We start from the raw sequence: 24,110 nt of genomic DNA on the forward strand, positions 1-24,110 counted from the left end.
CAGTTCCAGATGGAGAATACACACAGTCTTATGACTTTGTTTCTTATATAACAAATCCCACTATTGTCAGATCTTTTTCATGGGGGAGTAGACCCATCTGAAGCCACCTGAATAAACAAATCCTTGCCTTGTCCAAGTCCTGGAGTGACAATAACATCTATGAATTTGGCCAGAAAAGGCAGAGAATCTTTTACAGAAATGAGTCACCAGCTTCCACTGCCTAATGTTGGACAGAAATCTTATATGTGGCCATAATCATCACAGAAAGACTGTTTTACAACATGAACTTCCATTTTCAAAAGAAAAACCAGTTAAATTAAGGTCCTAAACTTTCCTCCAAATCATCATTCCTTGCAGACCACATCATATCTCCAAACAACCTACACAAATAGTTCCCATGAGTTGAAAAAATAATTCTGCTCATCCTTCAGGAGTCCCTAAAACAAGTACTTTAGTCTTCTGAAACAATGTTTCAATATCCAGCACTTAAGAAGAAGGAAGAGACAATCCCCAGTATTTTTCCTATAATGGTTTCAGTTATATAATCCAATAGATCTGGTAAATCTCAAGATCTGATAAATGACCAAATAAAAGGTACCATGTTACCTGCAAACATTTTAGGTCTCTCCATTCTAATATAAGATATTCAAACATTTTCAAGCTTTTGACAGAAAAGACATTATTCCCAAACGCAATATAATAAGACAAATGTAAATATTAGTGAGGGTTCCAAAAACGGGGGTCATAAGAGATTGGATTTCATGAAACTGACAACAAACTTTTACCCTCCCCCCCCACCCCAGCACCCTGAATTAACTGACTTCTGCCAGCAAAATAATATTCTGGGGGAACCTTGTGCAGTGCTCAGTTGGTTAAGCATCCAACTCTTGATTTTAGCTCAGATCATGATCTCAGCGTCCTGGGATCAAACGCCATGCCAGGCTCTGTGCTCAGGAGGGAGTCTGCTTGAAAGATCTCTCCCTCAAATAAACAAATAAATCTTTAAAAAAAAAAAAATGTTACCCTTTGCAGATAAGTCTCAAACTAATTAGCTGTCTGGAGTCTAGGCCTTTAAAACTATTTTCTAATCCCAAAACTTTCGTGGTCTTCCTTTGTAACCACACAACATCTCTCTCCCACCCCCACCCCAACCCCCATTCTCGCTCTCTCTCTCTCTCTCTCTCACACACATACGCACATACATACACATTCATACACACATACACACATACACACACACTCCACAAACTGGCCTCCGCAACAGGGATTCAACAGGGATTCAAGAATTCATAGATCCTACAAGGCTTTTGTAAACTCACCTCCAAGAATATATTGGCCATCCTAACCCTTTATCCCTAGATTCTGGCTTTTCCTAACCCAAGGCCTATTTATTAACAGTCTCTTCTTTCATTACTTCCATCATTTTAACAAAATCCCCTGAATTATTGTGGCCAAGAGTATGTTGGACCTGGGAAGAAAAGATAATTCCAACAGGCTGCCTGACTTAGAGGAGCTCACAGCCTCCTGGAAACAAAGCAGGGGAACTAGATAAAAAAGGATCAACAATTCTCAAGAAAATACCATGTAGCAGGCTCTGTACCTGCTTAAATTTGTTTGTTTGATCTTCATATCAATAAATAATCACCCAGATATTTATAGTAAACCTATTATATATCAACACTGACTTCGATACTAGGTGAAGAAGATCCCTGACCTTACAGATCTTATATTCTCATGGTATAAACAGACCCAATACAAGACAATCAATATATAACAAATTCTCAAAAACAACCCAACAAAGAACTTAGATGGAAGATATAAGCAATAGTAGTTGCGTGTAGAGTCCTACTGTAGTTAGCACGGATGGGGAAAGCTTCTCTGAGAAGCAAATAGGCCGGGGCACCTGTGTGGCTCAGTCCTTAAGCGTCCGCCTTCGGCTCGGGTCATGATCCCGGGGTCCTGGGATTGGACCCCACATCGGGCTCCCTGCTCAGCAGGAAGCTTCCTTCTCCCTCTCTGTCTGCAGTTCGCCCTATTTGTGTTCCCTCTCTCGCTGTGTCTCTTTCTGTCAAATAAATAAAAATCTTAAAAAAAAAAAAAAAGGAAGGAAATGGGTAATTTGAGATCCTTCACTAACAAGGAACCAGCAATGAGGATTATCCAGGTAAATGGCTGGCAGGATTCTCAGGGTAGGCTACTGCTGGAGCTCACACAGAAAGACAATGGCAGCAGATGAACTGTAGAGAAACAAGCATATTTCAAATCAGTTAGCACACCACTCACGGCTGTTTAAATTCTGGCTCCAGCTCAACTTTTCAAACCTTAGCACCAACCCTTTATAGTTTATCTTTCTAGCCACAGAGACCTCCTTTTTCTCATTATTTTATCATTCATTCCTTTATAGAATGAATACCCGAGGACCACAGGTAAGGATCCCGATTTTTTTCTAAATGCAAAAAGATGCACCAAGTTCTTAAATTTTTGTCTTAGCGATTTATTTCTTCCCACTCTATAGAATAGATTAAATGGAAACAAGAACGAGGGGGGAGAAACACGGCTGACCATGTCAACCCACATGATCAGGTGGGGCCAGAGACAGGGGAGAGAGAAACCTATTCCAGATATATTTTATAGATCTTAGCTAGGTATCCTCCCAAGTTTTATTCCTTTCCTCAACATTAGAAGAACTATGTAAACTTTGCCTTCAGAAATCAGATGAAAGCTACCAGGAGAGTGACACACACTACACATTGAAGTACTGTATCTCTTAGCCCAAAGATGCGATCTAGTGGAAAGATGCCAGTTAACTCACTTGTTATGATAATACTTGAGATAATAAGAGTACTAAAAAGCCAGTCTTCTCAGGGGCAGCAGGGGAGAAGAACAGCTCTCACTCTTTTGTTGTCAAGACTATTGGATATTCATGACTGGAGAAACTCAACATGGGAATGGAGATTCATGTCAGCGATATTGGATAAGGTTTGTCCAGGCCTCCTGCTGAATGTGCGGAGGAAAGCAGAGATTTTTGAGCAGAGCCAAGCATCCTGGATGAGGAATTGAGACTCAAACTCACTTCTTCTCCCAGCCTTTAGATTTTCTTTGTGTTGGTCTTACAGACTAAGGTAGAACAGTGATCGCTAGAAGGCAAGGTGGCCGAAACAAACACGAGTAGGGAAACCGGAACTTCCTCTAGCAAGGAAGCCTAGGGAAATCTTCATACTGGGACCACTGGGACCTCTGAGACATAGGTGACCATTGTGGGCGGCATGGCTTATTGGCTACCCCAAAGTTGCCTCCAAGTTTATTTTTCCTTCCCACTTCTCATGTTTTTTTCTTCAGCCTCCATTCCTGGTAGGGCAACCATCTACACTCTGTCCTCACTCAGAGACCGAAGGTGGGAGACTTTTCCTTCCAATTAAAAAAGAGATAGATGGAGCTAACATGTATCTTTCCCCATCATCTTTATACCTTGATTGTAGACAAGATGAAAACTTCAGCATTCAATGGGCAACCAGAAGATAAATGCCTAGAGAATCCCCGGCCCGGACACTATTAAGTCATGGAATCATCACCTATAATTTCTGGACTTAAGTAGGAAAAAGTTAACTCCACGTAATCTAGGTTTCTGGAGTCAGATCACTGTTATTTGTAGCCAAAAGTTATATAAACTGGTCCAAACATTCAGCCCTCGGAAATAAAAACCACTTAGGGACGCCGGGTGGCTTAGTCAGTTAAGAGCGTCTGCCTTCTGCTTGGGTCATGATCTAAGGGTCCTGAAATAGAGCCCCACATCAGGCTCCCTGCTCAGCAGGAACCCTGCTTCTCCTTCTCCCACTGTCACTGCTTATATTCCCTCTCTTGCTATGTGTATGTGTCTCTGTCGAATAAATAAAATCTTACCAAAAAACAAACAAAAACAAAACTTAAGGGGCATCTCGCTGGCTCAATGGGTTAAGCCTCTGCCTTCAGCTCAGGTCATGATCTCAGGGTCCTGGGATCGATCCCCGCATCGGGCTCTCTGCTCAGCAGGGAGCCTGCTTCCCCCTCTCCCTCTGCCTGCCTCTCTGCCTACTCGTGATCTGTCAAATAAATAAATAAAATATTTTTTAAAAAGTAAAATAAAATTTCAGAATTCAACCATACTGTTGGTATTTCAGTATACAGACATCCATTGTAGATTGTGGTTCCAGACCACCACAGTATGTATAGCAATAAAGTCAAAAGAATTTTTATTTACTAGTACACAGAAAATTTATATTTATATTATACTGTGAGATATAAATGTGTGATAGTATTACACCTAAAAAATGTACCTCTTTGAGTATTTTATTGCTAAAAATGCTAATCATCTGAGTTTTTTTTACCAAGTCAGCTTTTCACCAGTAAAGGGGACTGCCTCAGTGGTGAAGGCTGCCGACTGGTCAGGGTGGTGATTGCTGAAGGCTGGGGTAGCTGCGGCAGTCTCCTAAATTAAGATAACAGTGAAGTCTGCCACATCAATTGACTCTTCCTTTCATGAAAAATTTCTCTCTAGCAAGTGATGCTCTTAGAATTTTACCCATGGCAGGACCTCCTTCAAAGTCAGAGTTCATTATCTTACCCTGCCGCTGTTTTGTTAACAACATTTACATAAAAATCTAAATCATTCATGGTCATTTCAATAATCTTCACAGCATCTACATGGGAGAAGAACCCATCTTAAGAAGCCACTTACTCTGCTCACCCCTAAGAAGCAACTCATGTGTCGATATTTTATCAGGAGGTTGGTATTTCAGTCCCGTCTTCAGGTTCCACTCCTAATTCTAGCTCTCCTGTTATTTCCACCACATCTTCAGTTGCTGCCTCCACTGAAGACTTGAACCCCTCAAAGTCATCCATGAGGGCTGGAATCAATTTCTTTCAAACTCCTATTAATATTTATATTTTAGCCTCTTCCCATGAATTATGAATGTTCTCAATGGCATTTAAAATGATGAATCCTTTCCAGAAGGTTTTCAATGTACTTTACCCAGGTCATCGGAGGAATCTCTATCTATGGCATCTACAGCCTTATGAAATGTAGCTCTTAAGGAATAGGACTTCAAAGTCAAAATGACTTTGGGTTACAGAATGGAGGTTGCGTCAACAGGCATGAAAATGACATGAACTGCATTACACATTCCCATCAGGTCACCAGGCGCATTGTTCGTGAGCAATAGTACTGTGACAGGAATTTTTTTTCCCTGAGTGGTGGGTCTCAACAGTGGGCTTCAGAGGTTCAGTAAACCATGTTGCAAATGCTGTCATCCAGGCTTTGCCATTCCATTTACACAGCACAGGTAGAGTAGATTTAGTCTGACTCCTAAGAGCCCTAGGATCTTTCAAAAATGGTAAAGGAGCACCAGCTTCAGTTTCAAGCCAGCAAATGCACTAACCCCTAACGAGAGAGTCATCTGGTCTGTTGACTCTGTGAAGCTGGCCATAGACTTCTGTCAAAGTTCTAAGTGGCATCTTCTTCCAAGAGAAGGCAGTTTCATCTGCATTGAAAATCTGTGGTTCTGAGTTGCCACCTTCATGGGTTCTCTTAGCCACACCTTCTGGAGAACTGGCTACACGCTCCCACATCCGCACTCGCTGCTTCACCTGGTACTTCTGTGTTACAGAGATGATTTCTTTCCTCAAATCTCATGAACTAACCTCTGCCAGCTTCAAACCCTTCTTCTGCAACTGCCTCACCTCCCTCAGCCTTTGTGAGACCCAACTGAGAGTGGGGACATTCCTCTGGATTAGTTTTGGCTTAAGGGAATGTTGGGGCTCTTCCGAGCTTCTGTTCATTCCACGAAATCTTTCTCCACATCAGCAATAAGGCTGTTTCTCTTTGCTATCGTTCATGGCTCTGTGGGAGCAGCACTTGTAATTTACTTCAAAAACTTTCCTTCTACATTCACAACTTGGCGAATTACTGGACACCAAAGCCCTCGCTTCCTGCCGCTCTCAGCTTTGGGTAAGCCTTCCTCACTAAGCTTAATCCTTTCTAACTTCTGATTTAAAGTAAGAAACATGCAAGACTTTCCTTTCACTTGAACACTTAGAAGCTATTATAGGGTTATTAGTTGGCCTCATTTCAATAGTGTTGTGTCTCAGGAATAGGGAGGGCTAAGGGGACGGAGAACCAGGAGAACAGCCATTGGGTAGAGCAGTCAGAACACACACACCATTCATCCAGTTCGCCATCTTACACGGGCACAGTTCATGGCACCCAAAACAATAGAGTGACCGAAGATCAGTGATCACAGATCACAATACAATAATGAAAAAGTCAGGAAATTGAGAAGGACCATAATGTGACAGAGACACAAAGTATGCAAAGCCTGTTGGAAAAATGGTGCCAATCAACGCGTTCGACACAGGGTTGCCACAAACGTTCCAATCTGTTAAAAATAAAATATAGTATCTGCAAAGTACAATAAAGCAAAGCCCAACAAAATGAGGTATGTCTGAACTGCTATTCGGTCTTCCAAATTTGCATATGCATGCATATTTTCTTTACATAGTTGTCATTATAGAAAGTCTTCCAGGTTATAAATTTTAGTAGCTGCCTTATATCCATGTATAATTATTTTACCCATATCTTTTTGTTTGACATATTGGTTGATGACATTTTCTTACTGTTATAAATAATTTTATTAGCATGTTTTGTGTATACTGAATTTTCTATATTTCTTTGGGATGAATTTCCAGAAAGGGATCAAAGCAAATGAACAAATCTATGATCAAAAGTCAAATTGCTTTGTAGAAGCGTTAAATGAACATATACAGCCACCAACAACGTATGAACATATCAGTTCACATTTTTTCTATACCAATATTATCAAGAAACAGTTGCTAATTTTAAAGCGGCTCTTTTGGGGAGGGTATGTGCTGTGGTGAGTGCTGTGAAGTGTGTAAACCTGGCGATTCACAGACCTGTACCCCTGGGGCTAAAAATACATTGTATGTTTATAAAAAAAATTATTAAAAAATAAAATAAAGACACATATCACTAGGAAAAAAAATAAATAAAAGTGGCTCTTTCTAGTTTAGCATATAGTTCTTCCCCTTCAATACAGATGCTCCATAAACTTCACAATATCAACTCTGACTTGCATGACCAATTGTCAGAATTAACAAAGGCATAGGAGAAACTGATCAGTGGAAAGAAACACATTTCACACAGTCAAACTGTATTTTATGTTACCTTTTCCTTTGTTCTGGGTATACAGTAGGAGCACTTGTAACTACAACATGAAACAACACAGGAAAGCTAAGGAAAACCTCAGAGCAGAGTCAATATGAACCAAGCAAAAATAAATTCCAGAGACGAGAGAATTTTGTAAGTCCTAATGCTATTTAGGATTTATAAAAATAGGCCAGGAGCTACAGACCATAGTGGCTTTGAAGCGAAAATAAAAGTAGGAATAAGGAGTAATGCCTTTATACAACAGCTTCCTAGCCAGTGAACCAAGACTGCTATAAAGTTGAACATGAGCTCCATGATCTTCTTTGTTAAAAGTATCAGCGAGTGTTTACCAGTTAGCCTGTGTTAACCAAATCGTTTATGAAGATAGACATTGGCTACGTAAGTTTAAGAACAACAATCAAGTAAGGTAGTGAGATTTTAGAGGAAAAATTATGAAGTCCAGTAATGGAAAGAAGAAAATAAAATTGGGATAGTCTGTTGGTATAGAGCAAGAAGTCTACCTTAAGTACGATCCTTTCCCCTTAAATCTGGCTGCAAGTAGTCTAACTTAACTCTAACCCCTGCCCCCACGTAGATCTGCCTATGAACTAGCTATTCTTCAGGTATATAAGCTATGCCTGCCTCAGAACTGGCAAAAAGTATGACTTTTTACTTCAGTTCACCATATCGCTTTCTTTGCATGTCTGGAGAAGATGCTATGCAAAGAAAATACTTCTTATCTCCCAAGAAACAACTCATGAAGGCTTTATGAGGAATTCCTTTTCCCCAGAGCTTATACTCTTGACACCTTAATCCTGAATAAATGAATCATAAAAGCAAATCAGGACCCATGCCCCCACAGGACCCATGGCTTTCCAAAGCAAGCTGGATTCTACCATCTAGCTGAGACAAGTGGTTTTCATATCTAGACAACAATCTTGTGTTCTTGCAAAAACAAAAAACAAACAAACAAACACACATAGTACAGTAAAATTCCAAGTACCATTCAATTAGGGGAAGGGGCTAAGGTTAAGATGGAATGATAGAGGGCAAAACTGGATGCGAAAACAGAGGAGATGAAGTAGAGGCACCAGGGCATCTCGCCGTGCTGGTTGGAGGTAGGAGGTCTGGCGCAAAGCAAAGGTCCTGAGAGAAGAAGTTGGACAACACACATTTGAATTTAGTGTTTTCCATCTATCAGTTGTAGGACATCGAACCCATCATGTAATCTTTTTTATCCTTCACAGTCCCATCTGTAAAATGGAACAATAACACCTTTCTCAAAGGATTACTGAGAGAATTACTTGTGAACATGTGAATAAACCTATAATCATTATAACATGGTCCAGGAAGGATGACTTTCTTTCTTCCTTCAAACAAAAATCTGAGCAGGAAGAAGGAATCCATAATGCCGGAGTATGAATGATTAACTTCGTGTGCATGTGTGTGTGTAAAACTTAATACCCTAGATGTGTGGGAGAAATTTATTTCTTCTTCTATATTGAAGCTGTTCGTAATGAGTATTACATTATTTATACTATGCAGGATGGACACATAGTAGGTTCTAAATATTTGCTGAATAAGAACTCAAAAGCATTTAAAAAAAAAAAAAAGCTGAATGAATGCCAAGCTGACAATTCACAAAAGCTAGAGCTTTTACATAAACAGCTCTGCAGTTGAAGAGATCGCTATTCCCAGATGATGGCTGTACCACCAGATTACCAGATTACTCTTTTTTAAGAAAAAGACAGAAAGGCAACAATTTAGGAAACTCACAAATCCATTCCCATCGCAATTTAAATCTTAGGAAATGAATGACGTTTCTGTAATAGGTAAGCTTGTTCCGGTCAACGGCAGCTACGTAATAAATCATCCCAATACATAGACACTTAAAGATTTCGTAGAGCTAATCACTCTTTGTATAGGATGGGCAACTCACTCTGCTTCCCCACCCCACCGCCCGCCCCCATTCACTCAGGCAGGGGCAGTTAACTAGAGAAGAGGCAGGGCTAGAAGGCCTGAGGTGGCCTCACTCACATGTCGGAAGGCTGTGCTGCCCTTCGAGGACATGATATGGGGAGAAGTGACAGTATCATGGCTCTGTGTTCTTCTGTGGACCCTCCAGCCAGATGGGCTTCCTTTCATGGGAAGATAATGGAAGCTACAGGCTTCCTGATGCCTAGCCTTGGGGGTTGTAATGCTGTTTTTCTTAAATTCTATCAAAGCAAGTCACAGGGCGAGTCCAATTTCAAGGACGAAGAAAACAGACTCCACTTCTTCATCAGAGTCCCAGAGCAGAAGGAGGTACGTAGCAGGATACATGGAACTCGTGGCCAGGTTTCTCTCTTAATCACAGAAAAAAGGACAATTACAGTCTTCTGCCTTACCAAGAAGGCTACACGTACGTTTTTACCAGACTGCATGCACCAGAAGATGGTTGGTTTTAAACCTAGTAAGTAAGTCCGAGCTACAGAATAAAGTGCAAAGAAATTCTAAAGCCACAAAAATAAAACTAAGGCAAAAAGGACATCACATTAAACATATGATCAAAGCCCAATAACAAGGAAATGTTGAAAGAAAAGAAAAGAAGAGAGAAGAGAAGAAAAGAGATGGAGGGAGGGGCAAGTAGAGTAGGCCATCATTCTAATTATGAAGATCTGGACTTGCAAGCCATAATTTTAGTATAACGCATGCGGGGAATATGACTGTATGTTTGGTAGACTGTAAGTGCCTTTAAAACATGACCCATATTTTCTCAGACCCTTGTTCTGACAATTATTAGCTGTATCACCACTGTCGAGTTATTAAGTTCTGAGCCTCAGTTTCACCACCTGTATATAACACGTAATAGTATTATTACCTGTACCTGTCTGTACTAAGAGTTACACAAGATTTATATGCTGACAAAGAATATTAAGTTGTAGAAATAAATGAAATATGCAACTAACCAGTTGCCTGGTTTCTAGTTGTAAAGTCTATTAAAGTCTATTTTGAAACTATTAAAACTCTGTGAAAGATAATCTAGATTTAGAGTATTGTTCTTTGAGCTCTAAAACATTGAGATTTTAGAATCCCAAGGAGGTTGGGAGATAACCCTCAAAATGAGTTTATCAAGAGAATTCGAAAAGTGGGACCCTGCCTCCTGAGAATACATAAAGAATGACTTCTAGGAAAAATTCACATTAAAGTACTATGACAGAGATTATTCCAAGGTGGTAACACCTATTGAGGTGTGCAGGCTGGTAAGACAACCCTCAAAGCATCTACTAAAATGTAACTAAATGTAGCACCACAATCTACCTTACAGTGATGTTATAAATGTAACAAAATTCAAATCCAGGAGAAACATAGACATTTGGGAGGCAACCTCGAAATAAGGAGCTGCCATTCATTATTCTCTCATAAGACTGAGATAATTCAGGGGGAGGCAACAGAGTCTGGCAGTCCATATATACACAAGAATACATACTGTATGCATATTTGTAGATTTCAGGATAACATGAGCAACTTTACCTATTGCATGGTGTGTGCTTGCCCATGGGTGGGATGTGTGTTACCATCTTACAGGCTTCCTTGAAGTTTTGTCTTTCCTTTGTATCAGCTTTGCTCCCTTAGTAGTCATTTTCTCTATGTTACTCCTTCACTAATTGGGCAAATGTGATAATTTGTAATGGGTCTCCAACTCATTAGTGTAATTTAGTCAGGTTCTACTGTATTTCACCAGACACACCAGGCTGCCGCACACATCTGTTTTCAGAGCTCTATTTCATAGGCATCCACAATATTTCTGCTTTAAAATTGAGAAATGATTGCTCCTTAATCAGCTATTTGTTATACTGAGCTATATAAATACATGCAGTGTCATCCGTAAATAATTTTAGGGTGGAACATAGTAACAATTAACATTTGCATAGAGCTTTAGAGTTTACAAAGCTTTTTTCTTACATACCCAAACAAAATCCCATGTAGTCCCCCTCCAAAAAAAAGGTATTACATATTTTTTTTAAGATTTTATTTATTTATTTGACAGAAAGAGATCACAAGTAGGCAGAGAGGCAGGCGGGGTGGGGGGGAGCAGGCTCCCCACTGAGCAGAGAGCCCGATGTAGGGCTCGATCCCAGGACTGGGATCATGACCTGAGCCGAAGGCAGAGGCTTTAACCCACTGAGCCACCCAGGCGCCCAAGTATTACATATTTTTTAAAACTCAGAGGCAGCACTCTATATAATATTTCCCAGATGGGGATCCTTGATTCATCCAGATCTCTGCTATGGGACCTTGGCAATTTATTGAACCTCTCTGAGCTTAAAGGTTTCCCTTTTTAAAAGTTGCATAATATGTACTTCAGTTTCTTTGTTGGGGGGGGGGGAGGGTGAGAGGAAGAGTCAGTTTTTTTAAAATGAATATAAAGTTCTTGACACAGAGTAAATGCTGAATAAATGTTAGTTGTTATCATTATCCCAATTTGGCAGGTAGTATGATCCTTTTTAAAAGATGCTTACACCCTTCACAGCACTCACCAAAGCACATACCCTCCCCAATGTCCATAATCCCACCCCCTTCTCCCAAACCCCCTCCCCCCAGCACCCCTCAGTTTGTTTTGTGGGATTAAGAGTCACTTATGGTTTGGCTCCCTCCCAATCCCATCTTGTTTCATTGATTCTTCTCGTACCCACTTAAGCCCCCATGTTGCATCACCACGTCCTCATATCAGGGAGATCATAGGATAGTTGTCTTTCTCCGCTTGACTTATTTCGCTAAGCGTGATACGCTCTAGTTGCATCCATGTTGTCGCAAATGGCAAGATTTCATTTCTTTTGATGGCCGCATAGTATTCCATTGTGTATATATACCACCTCTTCTTGATCCATTCAATAAAAAATTAAAAAAAAAAAATTCACAATAAAAGATGCTTACACCAAAGGACAGAAAAAGGGGATGGTTGGCAGATCCATAATGAAGGTTTGCAGGCTGGGAAGACTGGGAGTCATTACGGCAAGGGAGCATGTGCTCCTCGTGCCCAGCAAGAGGGTTGGAGGGTTGAATAATGCCCCTCAATATAGCAAGCTGGGGCAAGCGGAAGCAATGTTTCCTCATCTGAAACCCTAGGTTGCTTGAAACTAGAAGTGTGCAGGAGGAGACTAGAACAAAGGATACAGATGTGAAAGCAAAGATGTTACCAGAAGGAGGGAAGCCCAAGGTAGATGCTAGAAAACTTGGATCTGGAGTGGAAGACTGAAGGAGCTGAAAAAGATGGAAAGAAGGAAGCAGGAAATGGGGAAGTCCTAGCAAGCCTGCAGGTGGGAAGGTGGTCTGAGCAAATGTCAGAAATGGGAGCTGTTGCTGGGCAGGACTTTCTTGCATCTTCGGTGGCCTTCGCTTAGTAAGGAGGAGGAAAGATCTCCTTCTACCGTGGACCCTCAAATCACTAGCCACTATGGGAGGTAGCATGGGTATAAAACAGATGTTGGGGAGGGCTGGTTTTTCTGGAGCAGCTCTCAGATCCCAGATAGGAAGAGGAAATGAGCCATTTTTCGGTTTCCGAATTTCCTAGCTTTGCGCTCATCAGGGGAGACAGTCAAGGGGTTATTTAGCCAAAAGCTCTGCAGGCAGTCTATACCAGCCCCACAGAGATTGATAGTAATGATCAAGGAATCAATTTGATTAGTGGCTTTCCACTGATAGGCAAAACCCTCTGCTGTTACTCTTTTTCCAGTAACATGGTCAGAATTACAGTGGACTAACTTCAGAGAGTCTGCCCTTGGCTTCTCCTGGATCCTTATCTGAGACCCAGTCCCTAAACCAAGAAAAATGGTACCTGATGAAACCCTCTGGTAAAGTTCTGAGTTTACTGTAGTGGAACCATAAGCCTTCTGGCTGGAAAGGAAAATAAAGTGCCATCTACTCACAGCAGGAAGTCTCTCTCCTATCTCTAAGAATTCCAAACTCAGGAATGGGGCTCAAATCTGGAAGGTCAGAGAACACTTTCTTCTATCAACTCTTCGTGCTTGTGTGAAGTGCCATTGCATTCTGAGCTGGCAGTTCGCAGACATGTTTCTCTCTCGAACATACCATTAGAGAAGTTTGGACCATCTGTCTGTCCGACAGACCATCTGTATAAAGCACTAGCTCCCCTTCCAGAAAAAAGAAAAGGGACACACTCAGATCTCGATAAGGAAGAGAAAGTGAGGACGCCAGAGAGGAGTCTTTACATCTATCTTTGTTTCCAAGCTCTTTTTTTGGCAATCACTGGAAGAAAAGATTCCAGGAAAATTAAGGTAAGAAAAAAAAAAAAAAAGTTATAGCAAATGGTTTTCACCCAGAAGCGTATAGAACAATTTGAAAGGCAGTAGGGGAAAGTAGAGAATACTGTATAGCTGTAAGGGTTTGTAAGGATAAAGACCGGAATGGGAAGAATCAAGTGGGCTCTAAAGTCAGAGACATCTCGGCAAACATTAGGAGCTGCATGTAGGGTCTCATGACCTTGAGCACCTCAGGGGTTGTCCGGGGTTGAGTTTCTTCATCCCTACCCTGAGAATCATTCATACTTTCTTTTCACAACTGAAGTTCCTAGCATCACGCCGAAAATATCATAGTGTTAAAATGTAGGATAGCTACTGTGTTAATTTTGTGATTTTTTTTTTCCCCAAGGCCTTCTACAGGACCCACCAACTACTTACTGAGGACATTTCCTTGGTTTTCCACAGGGAAGTTCTAATCTCTTCCATTTCTTCTTCAGGAAAATGGTCACTTCACATTATATTTCAGGTTAAACCCAAGCTCAGCTTTCCTCCTTGAAATTCCCCAACCACAAACTCCCCAGTGATAACTATATTTTGTAAATCATTCATACCGACTCCATTTTTTGGTTCTGAACTCGATGTTGCCTTGTTTAGCAAGTTAATTTCATTTTTCCTAATGTAACATTAGCGATAATATATTAACACATTCGAGGGGAAAAATCATTTGCTTACAACTTTGTGTTCCACACTCTAACTGATATAATAGTGAACGTGGCAGGCATTCAATAAACACATCAAGAAATGATACCACTTGAAGTGACCACAGATGTGAAAGGATATTATCCACAAAAGCATTCATTGAGAACTCTGATTTACTTATGCAAAAGTGACCTTAATCTAGATCAAGGTCATAGTTCTGAGATTATGGAGTAGGAAAAAATATATAATTTTTATATAAAGTAGTTATGTAAAAATTATAATTATAGGGACACCTGGGTGGCTCAGTGGGTTAAGCCTCTTCCTTCAGCTCAGGTCATGATCCCAGGGTCCTGGGATCAAGCCCCTTCCCCCTCCCTCTCTGCCTGCCTCTCTGCCTACTTGTGATCTCTGTCAAATAAATAAATAAAATCTTTTATTAAAAAAATAAATATTATAATTATATATAACATATAATATTATATACATGGTTCCAGTCAAATGAGTCTTGGGGGAAGAAAACATGCACCAGATAAGAAATATAGAATTCCATTCAGTGAAAGCTTAGGGAAAAAAATGCACCAGTGCCTTTAGTGATGGGAGACATAAAAATTGAACTTGAAGGGGCAAACAAGCATCCAGTAGAATCACGGCAGTGAGGCAAGATAAGTCAAAGAAGAGGAACGGGATAAAGGAGGTAAGCATCTACCAGAAGAACACAAGAACTCAGCCATCTGTGAACAAGACAGATACCAATTCATGAAAGTATTTGCAGTCAAGAGACACTTAGAAAAACTTAAGATTACTTGTATATATGCTCTTACTTGGGGCACTGGATTCAGAGCAAGTTAACTGATAAAATGTTTAATATTTACTATAGTCCACATTCTTTAGTAGAAGAAAGATCTTGGGCCAAAGTCACATATAAACATGGCTTTCCTTTAGAATAAGTGTGAGTGGAATTTTTTGCTTGTGTGTATCTAGCTTTTGTGTATAGTCTAAGTATATATGTTTGTCACTATTCGTACGAAATACGTACAAATGTTTGTCATTATTCGTACGAAATGCCCCCAACAGGAAAAAAGTTAGTTTGTCCACCCACTATTTTTATCACCAATCACTCACTCCTTTTCAGGTACAACATCACCTTTATTACAGTGATTGTTCAAACTGCTTTATTAAAGTGAGTACTCAAACTTTTTACTGTTATCCCAACACTGGTCTCCATTTGTACAAAAAAAAAAAAAAAAAAAAAAAAAAAAAAAATTACTGACATGATTCTTCCACATTAAGGGTCCACAAGGTTCCTGGCATGTATGGTCAAAATTTTTAATTCCAAACATATTTTTCCAAATAAGTATACCCTGAACCATTGTGTGCTCACTTGGCCTTGTTTCTGGGACTCTGGGACTTGTTATCCACATCACGAATATAAAAAAAGAAAAAAATATCAAGACGTTCTAAACGAAAATTTAAATCTCCCATCTTGGAATGGCTTACCAAACAGAATTCTGGTTTGCTCATATATATTAAAAAGGAGGAGCTAGAACACCAAAAACTGGTTTAAAATATATACTTACACTATACACAAAAGCTAGAGAAATTTTGCAGAGATGAAGGAAAAGGCAGAGTTGAAATTTTCTTTTTCTTTGACAGCATAAAGTCAAAGGAAGATTGTTACCACTTTTCTTTATCAAGAAAGCTTTCAAATGTGACCCTTTTTCCTGTTTATAGACAAGCAATGAGTGACATTCCCAAGCTCACAGCATGTTAGAATCAAACAATAGGGAAAATTCCTCAGCACATGAAGTTCTGACTTGGTTCTGTTTCTCGAGTCGCCTTGAATGCTCCAAGCCAAATCACTTTTTCCATCAGCATGTTCCCCACTGACATCAATACAGCTGAAAGATAATTTTCCTCCTCTCATTCATATTTTTATGGTCAGACAGACCTGGATATTCACTTTTCTGTTCATTCATGTGAGGTAACAATTTTAATAACCTCTGGCACTGTGGAGTACAAGGTTTATACAGAAACGGAGATTCCTAAATCGTACTACTACTAATCATTTTAAGTGAATATTAGGATATATTTTTTATTAACACCAACTAAATTACAGCCTCTGTTCTAGGTCCTTTTTACAACAACCACACAGGCTAAGAGGGAAAAAGTTACAAAAGTAGTCCATACAAAGTTACCTAACTAATGAGTAGAAAAACACTGAGAGACATACCCATAATGTGCCTTCTGCAAATACTGTCCAATGCTACTTATGATCTAATGTTACAGAGGGGACCCTCATTTCTTTGTCCCACATCCTCTAACTCTAGTTACTTTTGCCATTACCAATGGCCAATATGGCACAGGATACCAAATGTTCCGAGATTCAGGTAATTGACAATGTTGGGCTCTACCTCAAAGCATTGATGTTTTATTATTATCAGGAACCCACTGGTTAAGGAGGTGGCCCTTCGGAGGTCCCTTAGAGACAAAGATCACATCCTTCCACTGATGGAACGAGCCCTATCATGACAGCAAGATTATTTGATTTGCATTTAAAGAAGACTTACTTCTCGACTGTCCCCAATCAACGCTTTATGTAAAGAAACATTGGGTTTGCAATCTAAAAACTTAAGAAAAAAATCAATATAGTATATATAGAATATGCATCCTTATGTATACATAGAAAGACTATATAGAGCTTTGAAGTCAGTCAGAATTTGGGGCAAAGGAATGAAGTCAGTCAGAATTTGGGGCAAAGGAATTTTTAAATTTATGGGAAGGCAGTCTTACTTTTCTTTGAGAAGTATAAATAACATAACTTATGCGGCACAGGGTCTGGCACAAAGACTATTTGTTGACTATGAGAGAATGAGTTATAATTTATGAGATCCCCTCAGTGCACACCTGCAGTATATTACCCAGGGAACTGATTTAGTTCGGTGGCCTGCTCTAACCACAAATCCTGATGCAAGTTTCCTGGCCTCTCTCACAGCCTCAAGCATTTACTATTTTGACCAAATGACATCCCTTGTCCCTTTCTTACTCTACTAGATTTGGATTTTAAGAGATGGAGCCTTAAAATGCAGGGAACATGGTTCTTGTCTTCCTTTTCGACAAGCCATAAAACAGGCTCTACCCATTCATTATAAGGATAGAAAAACCCACAATCTGAAGGACAAAACCCTGCTCCCTTCGTGCCTAGGGAAAGGCTGACTTGGCAGAACAGAAATACCTGGGTCAAGTGGTACCAGCCGTGCAGAGTTAGCAAAGCAGAACTGAACTCCTCACTGACAGCTCGGCTCAGCTCAGCTCCAACAGGAGCAAGGATTTCTACATCTTTTGCACTATGTTCTTGAACTAAATAAAGGTCACACACAATGACACAGCCCCGCAGAGGTCATCTTCGTGCAGGGCAATCTTAATGCTGTTCTATCAAGTCCCGATTCCAGGGGATAGCCTTAGAACTGCAGCATGCAATTCCAGCAAACAAATGCAGGAATTGCAGCAAAGAAGCAGGAGCAGGGAGAGGCCTTCTAGATTCCCCACAGCAGTGATCGCAGTGCTCATACCTGGTAGGTGTTTAATAAACATGCATCCTTTCATTGGCTGTGAACAAAACGAGATGTTAGATAAAGAGCAGTGTTAACACCACTTGCTGACATGTGAATTGTGTTTCTGCAACCACATATGGACGGATGCACAGGATTCTCGCTACTTACATTCAGTATCATTTTGGAAGTTCTGAGCATAAGTGAGGTGACATCTGGAAAGGGCACTTTGGTTGCTCTGAGAAAGGATCGGATGAAATCATGGTAGATGAAATGAGCTAATTTACAGAAATATCGTTCTCTCTCTCCCATTTTACTTAGCTCTCAGATTACATTTGGGGCTTTTGCCTACCCACATAAGTTACATAAATATACTAAATTAGAGTGGTCTTTCGAATTCTTAAGCCAGATAAGGAAGAGGGAGAGAACAGAGGTGAACTACTTATAAAGGTCCAGTTTTGTGCTAAGGATTTTACCAAGTGCTATACGATTGACCCCTCAACAACACAGGTTTGAAAGGTGCGGGTCCACTTAGACCTGGGTGTTTTACATACAGTGCAGTAAATAGACCTTCCCTAGGCTTTTCTTAAACACATTCTCTTTTCTCTTGCTAACTTTATTGTAATGCAGTATATATTGCATATTACAAAATATGTTCATTGACTATGTTATCAGCAAGGTTTCTGGTCAACAGGAGGCTATTAAGTTTTGGGGAGTCAAAAGTTATAGGAGATTTTTCTAATACCTAGAGGGTAGCATTCCTAATCCCCACATTATTCAAGAGTTAAGTGCCAATATGCTCATTTATTCATACATCATGGAGGCTCATTGAAGGACTGATTGTCCCTGTTTTACAGATGAGATAACTGAGGCTCCCAAAGATTAGATATCCATCCCCAAGTCTGTCCAACTCTGAAGCCAGTGCTCATCACCAACATGTTTTCTTGTCAAAATGATCTCTAGCTCAGTCCTTTAGCCCTGGCCTATCTGTCCCCCAAACATAACTTGGTGTGACAATCATCAACATGACCTATGTTGTTATAAATATTCTATTGATACAATTTCCAAGTTTAACTCAAATTCTAGCCAACAGCCTCATTGTGGACTAGAGTTTTCTAGAACCCACAAACCCTGTAATGATCTGTGTATTCCCGGAGAAAAGGCTAAATGCCCAAGTCTTTCTTTATCCTTGTTTCGACACTCAACAACAGTGGATTAGGGTCATCCCATTTCTATTTTTCATGAATCTGAAGTTATACCATCCATAGGTTGGTCAGTTACTGGCACATGTATGTAAGCTCATATGCACATGCGTGCACACATACACACATCCACAACCAAGAGTGTTCCACAGAAGTTCCTGAGATGAGGTACAGTCACCACACTTGTGAAACACCCCAATTTTAACACCACAAATACTGTCCACCCATCAGGAAGATCAGTTCTTTAATCAATTGAAAATCATATAGAAGAAACTGTTTTGTAGTCTTAGAACAAATCTGAAGTCATCATTACCATAGTCCCTTACATTTCCACAGCAATGTGCAATCACAGATCATTTTATTTCACCATAATTCTCATGAGGACACTCTAAGTTAGGGATGTACATTTCTAAACTGTATAGGAAGATATCAGAGTTCTGAGACTTTGAGGGACTTACTGACCATCAAGCAGCACTGTCAATGTTTGACTGACACCTAATTCTCAAACCAAGGCCTTTCTTCTCTAACCCTCGTCTCACCCCACAACCCCTCTTCTATCTGTGACTGTTGAGTGGTCCCAAATGGGGATTCAGATAATTATGTGAATTGATTTAGTCCACTGTAATGTCCCTGTTCTAGTTGCACTTTAATTAACCCATCTTTTCCTTCACGATGCAATGGGGGAACCATGAAAAGTTGTTTTTAAGTGATCAAGACCAAGAGCATAGATAGACAAGCACGCATGGGTCATCAGAGACTATATCTACTTCATCCCAGGACTGTGCACTTTCTGCTGTAGGCGGATGCTGGAGCCTGCTCTATTAGCATTAGCCCCAAAGTCAGCATCTGTCCGTGGAGCTAACACACAGCTCCAGGCTGTTGTAATGACTCAGCAATCAAAACTTCAAGTTCAGTCCACCGGGTCCTCACCCACCTCCGGGGCTAGAGCTGCAAGAGCTCCCTTTTTCTCTTTAGTTTCCCGGGGTGAGCTTTCTGGCTTCCTTTAAAGATCCTCAGTAGCTGACTTTCCAGCTGTCAGCTCTGTTTGTTACAGAAGGAAAGAGCCATTCATGTGTTAAGTGCCCTGGGTCTTAAAAACATAGAAACACTGGAGAATGTTGGGCCTGGTTGGCTCACTTGAGCAAGCAAGGATCCACAGAAAGGCTGGCCAACTGACTGGAACTAAATAGAGAAGGAATTGGAATTTTCTTTATTCTCCCCCAAATTAACTCAAGGCATCCCTTTCCTAATTAATTCTTTTACAATAAAAAAAAATAAATAAGTAACTCTGCACTTTTTTTTTCCTTCTAGGGAACTCCAGCCTTTTCCTTGGCAACTCTGATACCTTACCTGTCCTGAAACAAAAAAAAGTTCCCTCCAGCCCTTTTCTTTTTCTTTTCTGAACTATGTAAGAAAACAAACCCTGTTAAACCAAGGGGGGGGGGGGAAGCTCTATCACAAAACAAATCTGGAAAAAGACAGAAGAAAGTTATAGATCTGGAGCCTGTTCTGATTGAAAGCTGTGTACCTTTGCTCGACCTAAGCTATTAAAGATGCAAAGTTACAACTGCTCAAACATCATCAGGAAACCTTGACCTACCAAAGAGAGGCTTTGCTCATTGCAGAAACGAAAATCAGCATACCCTGAGTTGGCTTGTACCCCACTTCTATTATTAGCTGAAAATAAGTGATAATGAAAGTGTTGCTATCGCTAGAAGATTCACTCATTACAATTACTAAATCTCAAACACACAAAAGCCAAGATGTTATCCTTATTATTTTTAAGACGCTGTTGAGAATAATCTGCAATTAATTTTGTCTTAAAACCAACACCACAAGTCTAAATATACCCATCCTGGGTGAGAATATGAATGGGAGGAGAAGCAGTCAGAATTAAATAGCCTCAGGAAGAAGAGGCATTCAACTGCCAACTTCCAGAACGACATTTTTCAAGGGGCTTCTCCTTACGTAGAACAGTCCCCACACAAAATAGAAGATGTAACGTACTGTCCCTTGTACCTGGCACTGGTTACCCAAAGCTGCAGGTTCCTGAGGAGCTGCCCAACCTATGGAATGAGGATGGTCGAGGAACCACTCTCCCCAGACACAAACCCCTCCCCGTCTCCTCCCCACACCACCTCCCCAGCATGGGAGCCTCAGGGCTCTCTACAAGCTCCTCAGAGGGGTACCCTGTGTTTCCGGTACATGCAGGACATTTGCCTTTAGGTTTCACAAGTCCTAGGTTGTTTGCTCCACCAAGAAAATGAAATTTTATTTGGAGTTTCTCCTAGGTTTCAAGTCATTTAAAAAAAAATTTTTTTTAAGCCCCTTTTGATAAAGGAAATGTAACTGGAGTCTCTGAGTAACTGATGAAAATATCCTAAGCAGAAATAGTTGACAAGAATGACAGATCATACATTATACGGACTATTGACGGGAGAGAGTTTTCCCAGAGGATCTTCACCAGGAGCAGCGAGGGGACGAAGTGGCAGCTGGGGGTTGGAGGGATGGGGGCGTTACCTCTTACATCGGCCCTCCTTAAATGCTTTCTTTCATACCACTTTGCAAAAACATCAGATAGACAGAACAGATAGTCCAGGGGCAAGACCAGGGTATAAGCTCATCTTTAAGTCTTTTTTTCCTTTCTTTCTTTCTTTCTTGGTTTTTAGTTCAGGATTGGGGGAAAATCCCTTTTAGAGAAAACAGTCTCAATGTTTTGAATAGGAGCATCTCTGGAGCTGGATGACCCAATAGGTCTCTGACCCCCAGCTGTCTCCAAAGAAAGCTCAGGTTACAATTTGCATCATCTCCCTATCTACACACAGACCTCCCCACTTGGAGAAACACCTCTCTGTGCACTCCTCTGCCTCTTTAGCTAACGTACCTGTCAGCTCTTCCATGAAAATGTTCACAGCAACAGTTTGAGTTGGCCAACATTCCATGAAATCTCACCATTCCTTTTAGGATAAACCATCCACATGTACGGACAGAGGAGGACTGAATGAAGCTCTATTGTTTCTACTTGGGGGGCTCAGTATTTTAGAAATACATTTATAAGGGATTCTTACTTCTTGGGAGAAGCTAAGTGATGCCAGGGCAGAGATAAAAATACAGCTCCAGGAACACAGATGCTAACACAGTGAAATGCTACTTTGCTTTAATTAAGTCACCTCAGGATGGAAATAGGTGAAACACTATCTACATTTTACTTTGAAGGAAAGGGAAAGGGGGAAGAAAATAAATAAATAAAGGTACAGCTAACCACCAGGAAACACTAAAGGGACAGAGTTAGGGAAGATGCTTGACAAAAGTCACCTGAATTCTGATGCCGCCTGCTTGCTTTTACAGCCAAGAGTAGACAATTAGGAGCAATCTGTAACTGTACTCCCTTCTCTAGGGACCACGTAGGGTAAGGGGATGTTCCAAACCGAGAGACACTAGTCTTAAACAGGGGACAGAGCATGCAGAAAGGTTAATGAGATACAATCGCGAGAGAATCCGTGCAAAAAAGGACGTTCAAAATACTAAACAATTTCCACTTTGTTCTCATCTGTTCCAATTAAGAGCTGTTCAAACAGCTTTTCTGTATTCCACACATTCGTTACTCTCCAGAGATTTAACTATTCCAGAAAAAAGTATGGACCATGGGGGGGAAAAAGTCTACTATTAAGTTATCATAAAAGTCCAGATTACGCCCCCCAACCCCCACCCTCAATCTCTAAGCAGATACACTTTGCCTCTTACTCAGAGCCTCTGACCGTTGCTTTTCTGATCCCCCCCCCCCAAATTTAGAGAGTATTTCAGGGAGGGAGAAGGCTGGAATTTTTTTTTTTTCCCCCAGATTGCACTGAAGCAGAATTCACTGTGAAAATGTTAGATAAATAAGAGAAGAGGGATGGGGGATGCTTATACAAATGGAAATAATCTCTTTGGCATGAAAATAGCCCCAACATGCCACACACTGAGTTCTTTGGAGCATTACAGGCTCTAAAAACCGCACTTATAAACTGCATAAGGATTTCTGAAAACAAACAGGAAAGCACAAACATTGCAAGAAAACAAGGACCAAGATCTAAGGAGTCCCGTGACTTACCTTCTTTATGGATCCTCAAAGTTCACCAAGGAAAATTTAAAATCCTCTAGCTTATCTTGCACTACTCTATCTTCTTCTTCTTTGTTTTTTGTTTGTTTGTTTTTTAAGTCACAGAGGAGAAAAATAATCAGTTTTCAAAGGTTCCATTTATCTGATCTTCCAGCACCAGCAAAAACGTGTCCAAGAGACTCCGCCAAAAAGTAAGCCAAAAACTCATCAAAGGCAAAAAGAGAGAGGGGGAGAGTGGGGAAGGAAAGGGATAGTGAAGGCTGGGGAGCTCCACACTGTGAGTCCAAGTGCCCCGAGAATATTTTCACGCTGTTGAAATCTCCTACTGTACGGTAATATACCTGCTTTGGTTGTCACACAAACACACGCGCACACACACACACACACACACTCATGGACACTCGCACATCCTCTTTCACGCAAAAGCAGGCGCCCACACTCACACACACACACACACACACACTGACACACACGCACACACACCCCAGTGTAATGAAAACTGTCAGTAGTAACCTCCAATAGCTGCTGTGTGCTGCAGATGGTAAGGCTCACGGTTACCTTCCCAGATCGGTGTAGGATCAAAAGAACATCCAAAATCGGGGGGAGGGGGGGGCCAGGACCAGGTAGATTCCGGATCCCTCTCCCCCGGGCAGATTCATCAAGCCGGGAGCAGGTCAATCAGCAGAGGTATCTGCTCGCAGGGTGCCCCGGATTACGGCAAGGTTATTAATCTTCATGTGCGGCAACCCCCACCCCCAACACCCGGCAGCCTGCATTGAGATGACTGCCAGAGCTGTGTCTGTCCCTGTTCTACTGCATTTTGCTCAGCCCTCTGATGCTGCAAGTGAGACACGGTGGAGGCAAGAATACTAATAAGGTGGTTAGCTACAGTTCTTCAAGGCAGCGGGCACGCAGTACAGTAAATGTGTACTTCCCCGTGCTCTGTGTGTGTGCCTGCGTGTCTGCGGGGAGGGCAGGGGATCCATCTCCAGCCAGAAGGCAACACTATCTCTAACCTGCCTAGAAGGACTAGATCATCATCGGAATCATCACGGTCCTGCAGTGGCATTGTCTAGGACAGTATTTTGTTCGGGCTAAAAAGAAAAGGGGGGGGTGGTT

The 24,110-nt window shown here is 41.0% G+C and overlaps 1 protein-coding gene across 5 annotated transcripts in view; it reads right to left on the minus strand.

Moving 5' to 3' along the window:
- The window catches only part of LRRC4C (leucine rich repeat containing 4C), a 1,100,263-nt gene extending 1,076,471 nt beyond the window's left edge, over nt 1-23,792 (minus strand). For all 5 annotated transcript variants that reach the window (XM_082748993.1, XM_082748990.1, XM_082748983.1 and 2 more), the window contains exon 1: nt 22,983-23,792. The gene's annotated coding sequence lies outside the window, so the exon portion shown is untranslated. The remainder of the gene's footprint in view (nt 1-22,982) is intronic.
- Between the last annotated feature and the right edge of the window lie 318 nt (nt 23,793-24,110).

This window comes from Mustela nivalis, assembly GCF_964662115.1.
Source record: "Mustela nivalis genome assembly, chromosome: 9".
In the NCBI taxonomy this organism is placed as follows: Eukaryota; Metazoa; Chordata; class Mammalia; order Carnivora; family Mustelidae; genus Mustela; species Mustela nivalis.